This window comes from Bidens hawaiensis, unplaced genomic scaffold (assembly GCF_021521415.1).
Source record: "Bidens hawaiensis isolate Kalapana, Puna unplaced genomic scaffold, B.hawaiensis_p1.1 tig00039453_1, whole genome shotgun sequence".
Taxonomy (NCBI): domain Eukaryota; kingdom Viridiplantae; phylum Streptophyta; class Magnoliopsida; order Asterales; family Asteraceae; genus Bidens; species Bidens hawaiensis.
Window position 1 is genome coordinate 24,380 of NW_027496928.1, and position 6,386 is coordinate 30,765.

Here is a 6,386-nt window from a genome sequence, read left to right on the forward strand (position 1 = left end):
TTTAGTGGGTATCACTATTTCATCATCAATCAACCTCACAATTTGAACAATAACGATTAAAAAAAGGATAACAAAAATTGAACGCTTCAATATATACTTTTAAAATGGTTACACAATACAATGAAATTATGAACAACTTACTAGCTAACACTCTAGTTACAAACAATTAAGGTGACAAGAAAATTTCCTTTCAAATTTTCACACATTGGTTTACAAACTGACTGTACTCACATCCAACTATTCAAGCTAACGACTAATGAGGGAACGAAAAGTGCTTACTACTAATTAGTGACAATTTCATATTTTACAAAGGAAAATTTGTGGTAATATGTAGCCTCCTAGAAAGAAGTTTGTATATGGTGATCTCTACACTAGTGGAAAACTCTTTGTTGAGGCCAATAAGTAGATATAAGTGTGCTGATTAACATGGGCGAAGCTTCATTGAGTCCCGTGGTGGCCCCGCCCCCCTTTTTTTGCGCACCAGTGTAGATTTACCCGTTTTCGGCCTAAATTTTTTAAACGTAGTGTAAGTTTAGCCTTTTTTCGGCCGAAAACTTGAGCCCGGCCCCCCTCGTTTGTGAAATTTTGTATGCATTTTGAGTTCGGCCTCCCCGGTGCCTCAGTCCAAACTTCGCCACTGCTGATTAACATTCATATAAACCACTATAAATTCCTGCATTTTATGACGATCTCTCTTAACTGTTTACTTATAAATTTCCATAAGAACTATTTAAATAACAAACAAAGTTGTATTATAGGTAGTGCTTACTACTATAGGTAGTCCTCCTAGAAAGAAGTTTGTACATGGTGATCTCTACACTAGTGGAAAAACTCTTAATTGGGCCAATAAGTATATATAAGTGTGCTGATTAACATTCATATAAAACACTATAAATTCCTGCGTTTTATGATGACATCTCTCTTAACTTTTTACTTATTAATTTCTATAAGAACTATTTAATGAGGGAACGAAAAGTGCTTACTACTGTTACAAATATATATTATTGTGGTTATCAATACCAAATATAGTTAGGCTTTTTCTCCAAGTTATCTTCTCCTATATATACATATCATTGTATCACATTGTATAACACACCAAGTTAATAAAATCTCTCCCTTTCTCCCTACATGTCTTCTCTTATTCTTTAGCTATTAGGCTTGTTTCACAACACGTTATCAGCACGAGTTGTTTTTGAAGACGGGTTGCATAATCATAAGGTTGATCGGAGTTTGTAAAACTAAATACTGTACAAGTAAGTTTTATTTCAATCATGATAATAATATAGCATGGTATATATCTTATACATGTGTGAAGAGGTAGGTCCCAGCAGAGCCCAGTTGGACCCGCAAGACTCACCTTGAAGAGGGACGTCTGCGCAGAAACCAACTGGATCCGCAGGACCAACCATGCTCAGAGACGTGACGTCCTTACGCGCAGTACGCAAGCTGTTCCCGCAGGAAATGCCTCCCAATGGTGAAGGACTCCGCCTGTTCCCGCAGCCTCGGATACAAGCCATCAGGGAAGGCCACCCGCGCAGCAAGGCTACACGCACAAGGCACTTAGCTCTCAATCACTCAGTGTCACCTGAAGGAATGAGCAAAGCAGGGAACAATCCCGCACAAGGGCGGGAGGGGGAATACTCCCGCCCAAATAAGCCAGTCCGTACGATACGGGAAGATCTTCTGTACTGTACCTGACGAGGTATGGGCAAAAGATCTGACTAAAGATACGACAGCTTATTGACAACAGTATGGCGAGCAGCATGCTCCTGTACTGTATGTCACTATTAGCCGCTGCCTACTCACCAACTCCTGTCACCACGTGCATAGCCGGCAGTTGGTGGAAAAGGAATAGTACACAGCAGGCCTGGTCACTATCAGCCGCTGCCTACCCACCAACTACCAGCAGGGCACGTGCGTAGGCCACTGTTGGTGGAACAGGAACACTATTCAGCAGGCCACACCTCCTTGGAAACCTACCTTCGGCTATAAATACCACAAATGGTATGACCATCTCATCTTATCATATCTTATCACATTATCATCATATTATACCTGATATCTGCTCTAGCAATCTCTTAATATACATTTATATTTAAAGAGCAATCTAGTCTGATTCTCACGCCGGAGGGTGGTCACAAGGAGGAACCCCCCTTCTCAGTGACAAGCTCACGGTGTCTGTTTTGCAGGTTATCAGAAGAACCATCTTTTACCGGGTCTAACCCCTCGTGGGAAACATCTATCTAACCCCCAGGTTACCCGTAATCTGCCCGGGGTCCGGTTAGTGTTTCTTCATTGGCGCCATCCGTGCATAAAGCTAGAACTTCATTTTTCTCCAGTTTTTTCAAACTTTTGGAAAGATGGTTAAAGAAATTCCGGTAACCACAACCCCAGCTACTGGGGGGAATACCGGCTACACAATTTTTACAAACACTACCCCGGTTACCCAAGCCGGGGCAAGTGAAGTAAATTATACGAACACTACCCCAGTTACCCAAGCTGGGGCAAGTGCAGTAAATAATCGCTCACTGGGATTCACCGATACCCAGTTAGAGAAACGAACAAGACTCCCCCGCCAAACACTCGATGAAGTTAAGGCATGGGCGGAGGCACGTCAAAAGGAATTCCAAGCTGAGTTGGACGAACGCTTGCGTTCCGTCCAACAGGCTGACGAATTCGAAGAATACTTGGATGATGACTCGGAGGAATCCGACTCCGACGCGAACCCTCGCCATAGGGCAAAAGGGAAGCGTAAGGAAACGGACTCCCAACCGAGAAGGCATTTTGGAGAAGCCTTCAAACCAAAAAAACACAGGTGGAAGTCCACGTGACTTCTCCAAAACATTCAGACCAAACGTTGCAAATGCGGGAACGTCCAAATTTGCAAGGGACATTGCAGAAGCAATCGCCCCAAAAAGTGCCAAATAGATGTCCAACATCGGCACTTATGATGGTATATCTGATCCAGACGATCATTTGAACAGGTTCATAGCGGGGGCAACCGTCAGTAGTTGGACGGAACCTACGTGGTGTTACATGTTCCAAATGACGCTTGTCGGGGCTGCTAGAGCGTGGTTCGATCGTCTACCGGTCAACCACATCTATGACTGGGCAGACTTCCAACAGAAGTTTAGCCAACACTTCAGCCAACAACGAAAGTATACCGAGGAGCAATGGACAATCCTCAAGTGCATTCGAGAAAAAGATGAATCTTTGCCAGACTTCATCACTCGCTTCAACTCGAAGAAGCTAAGTCTGGGTAATATCAGCGAAGATCTTGTTCGCGCTGCCTTTATCCAGGGCGCGAACGACCCAGAGCTCATCCGCACCTTAACGGGTAAAGATGGCATGCCATCCACATGGGATGCCATCATGACAGCAGCTAAACGCTTTGCGGAAATGGAGAAGCAACTGGGTAGAGATCTCCCACAGAGCACAAACCTCTACACCCAGAGAACAAGAGAAGACAACGTCCTTACCGCCCGATTAAACAAAAAGCGGAAGCTAGGCATTTGGCAGTCAAGGGTAAACTTTGACACCTCATCCGGCTTGCAACATCGGTTAGGCGGAAGGGATAATGTACAGTCAAACCAGAACTCCAGATGGACGCCGCTCACCAAAAGCGTCACCGAGATATTCGCTACTGAGGAGCTCCCATGGCCAAAGCCTCAAATAATCCGACATCGTCACAATGCTGATCGGAGTAAATACTGTGACTTTCACAGGACAAAAGGCCACAACACCGAAGAATGCATAGACGTAAAGGACATGGTCGAAGCATTTGTCAGAGATGAGACGCTCGCGCACCTCGTGGCGCAATGAACGCTGAGCAGGCTGATGCGTGTAGAGCCCCAGCTGGGGAAAACACGAATAAAATTCCAGCTTCAATGTGGAGACTACATGCTGCGTAAAGAACGAGATCCCGAACCAGGTGCGTTTCGGCTCGATGGCACTCCCATCCCAACAACATGGAAGGGAGCTCAATTACACAGTTTGCATGTAAATCAATTCCAAATTTGTAAAGAAAAGGCCAAGAGCCACTTCTAATGGAAATGATTCTCCTTAGAACATCGACGCTGATGATTTTACATTTATACTTTTAACAATCAACACTGATGCCGGTTTTCACCGCATACATAAGTGTGAAAGTCGTTGCATGGGGAAGGCGGCAAAACCCGCATAAACCCAAAAAACGGCAGACCTTCACGCAGGTCAATTAAAGGGGAAAAGTTCAGTCATCCTACTAAATGAAAGTGCCGGTCTATCCGCATGAATCATGAGAGGAAACTGAACACTAACCTATTAACAACCGCGCGTCGAACGGTTAATTTATCCAACACGAATATGCCGGTCTTCACCGCATAATTACGTGGAAAGTCGTTGCGTGGGGAAGGCGGCAAAACCCGCATAAACCCAAAAAACGGCAAACCTTCACGCAGGTCAGTTGAAGGGGAAAAGTTCAGTCATCCCACTAAATGAAAGTGCCGGTCTATCCGCATGAATCATGAGAGGAAACTGAACACTAACCTATTAACAACCGCGCGTCGAACGGTTACTCAAAACAGAATTTCTAACAAAAGGATGAGGAAAACCTACACGCAGGTCAGATGTAGGTAAAGTTTAGCCATCCTACTAAGTGCAAGTGACGGTCCTACCCGCACAATCACGAAAGAGGAAGCAAAACTTCAACCTATTATCTACCACGTTCAAAGGTTAACTTATCCTAAACACTTAGAAATTTCAAAAAAGGATGAGGAAAACCTACACGCAGGTCAGATATAGGTAAAGTTTAGCCATCCTACTAAGTGCAAGTGACGGTCCTACCCGCACAATCACGAAAGAGGAAGCAAAACTTCACACCTATTATCTACCACGTTCAAAGGTTAACTTATCCTCAAAAGATGAGGAAAACCTACACGCAGGTCAGATGTAGGTAAAGTTTAGCCATCCTACTAAGTGCAAGTGACGGTCCTACCCGCACAATCACGAAAGAGGAAGCAAAACTTCACACCTATTATCTACCACGTTCAAAGGTTAACTTATTCTACACTTGGAAAATTGCTAATTTAAACTAAAGTATGCAAGTCATAACGTTTATAAAGCATGGAATCCAGAGAAAGTAGCGGTCTTACCCGCACAAAGATTTATATTTCATAAATATTCATTACAAGAATGGCCGGGTAACTACCCGCCTACAAGAAAATAAATCTATACAAGCTAAATCTATCCTAGCAGTGGGAAGGGATCTTCAGGATCAGGCTTCAGGGCCACTTCCACTTGGACCAGCACCGTCAGTAGAGCGTGGCAGTTCAAGGAAAGCTTTAAGGATAGCTAGCCCATCATCAGCAGCAGCAACTTGGTTCACCTTCTCCACCACCGGATGCGGGAAGGCGGCGTACTGATTCACTGCTTGGTCGTAAACAGCTTCAGTATCAACATTGTACAAAGGGAAGTTGGAAGGCGGGATGCCTTTCTCAACGAACCCTGGACCAAGCAGGAAGCCGGCCTTTTCCCCATCCTCGTGAGAAGCGTTGAGGGCTGCGCTCATAGCATCATCATAAGAGGTCTCTGAGAAGACCCGATGCACAACCTACAAGAAAATATACAAGTATCAAAACCTTTTCTATCTACAAAGAAAAGCGTAAAGAAATGAAAAGCATACCTGAGACAACGCTTCTCGAAGAAGCCATTCCTTGGCAACCAGAGCTTCTTGGAGGGCAGCTTGAGCTTCGTTACGGGCGCGTTCGGCTTCACTCTTGTTGAGGTTGGCAAGCAACACTTCTTTAGCCGCAGCCTCTTCGACGCCCTTTAGCTTCCGCTCAGTATGGTCAAGCACCCCCCTCTGGTCCAAGATCTCCTGGAGCTTTTTGGCGTCTTCCATCGCCAAGGCATCATGAGCCTGCTGGAGAGCCTCTAATTTGGCTTTAAGCTCTTCATTCTCCACGCGTAGAGGCTCAGCAACAGCTTCAGCCTTGGTGGCCCTCTCGGTTGCGTTCCTTGCAGTTTCCTTAGCCAGCCGAAGCTGTTCATTAACAGCTTGGGCAGCCTTGGAACGGGCCTCGATCCGGGCCTGAACTTCAACCTCAAGGGCCTTGAAGGCCTTCTCCTTCTCCGCAGCCACTGCGGTAAGTCTTTGGTTCTCCTCCCGGACAGCCCGCGCCTGAGCCACTTCTTTAAGGCGAGCTGCTTTTAACTTGTCGTTTTCACGACAAAGCAGCTCGACGCGCGGCTGCATCCGGGCCAGGAGAACCCGAAGCTCATTGGTTAGCCTACCCTCCTGGTAGCTAGCCATGGCTTCCCCCAACGCACCACTGGGAGCAGCGTGACGAGCCCATTCCACGCACTCCACAGGGGTGCGAAGGGTTGTTCCTCGGCGAATGTTCCAT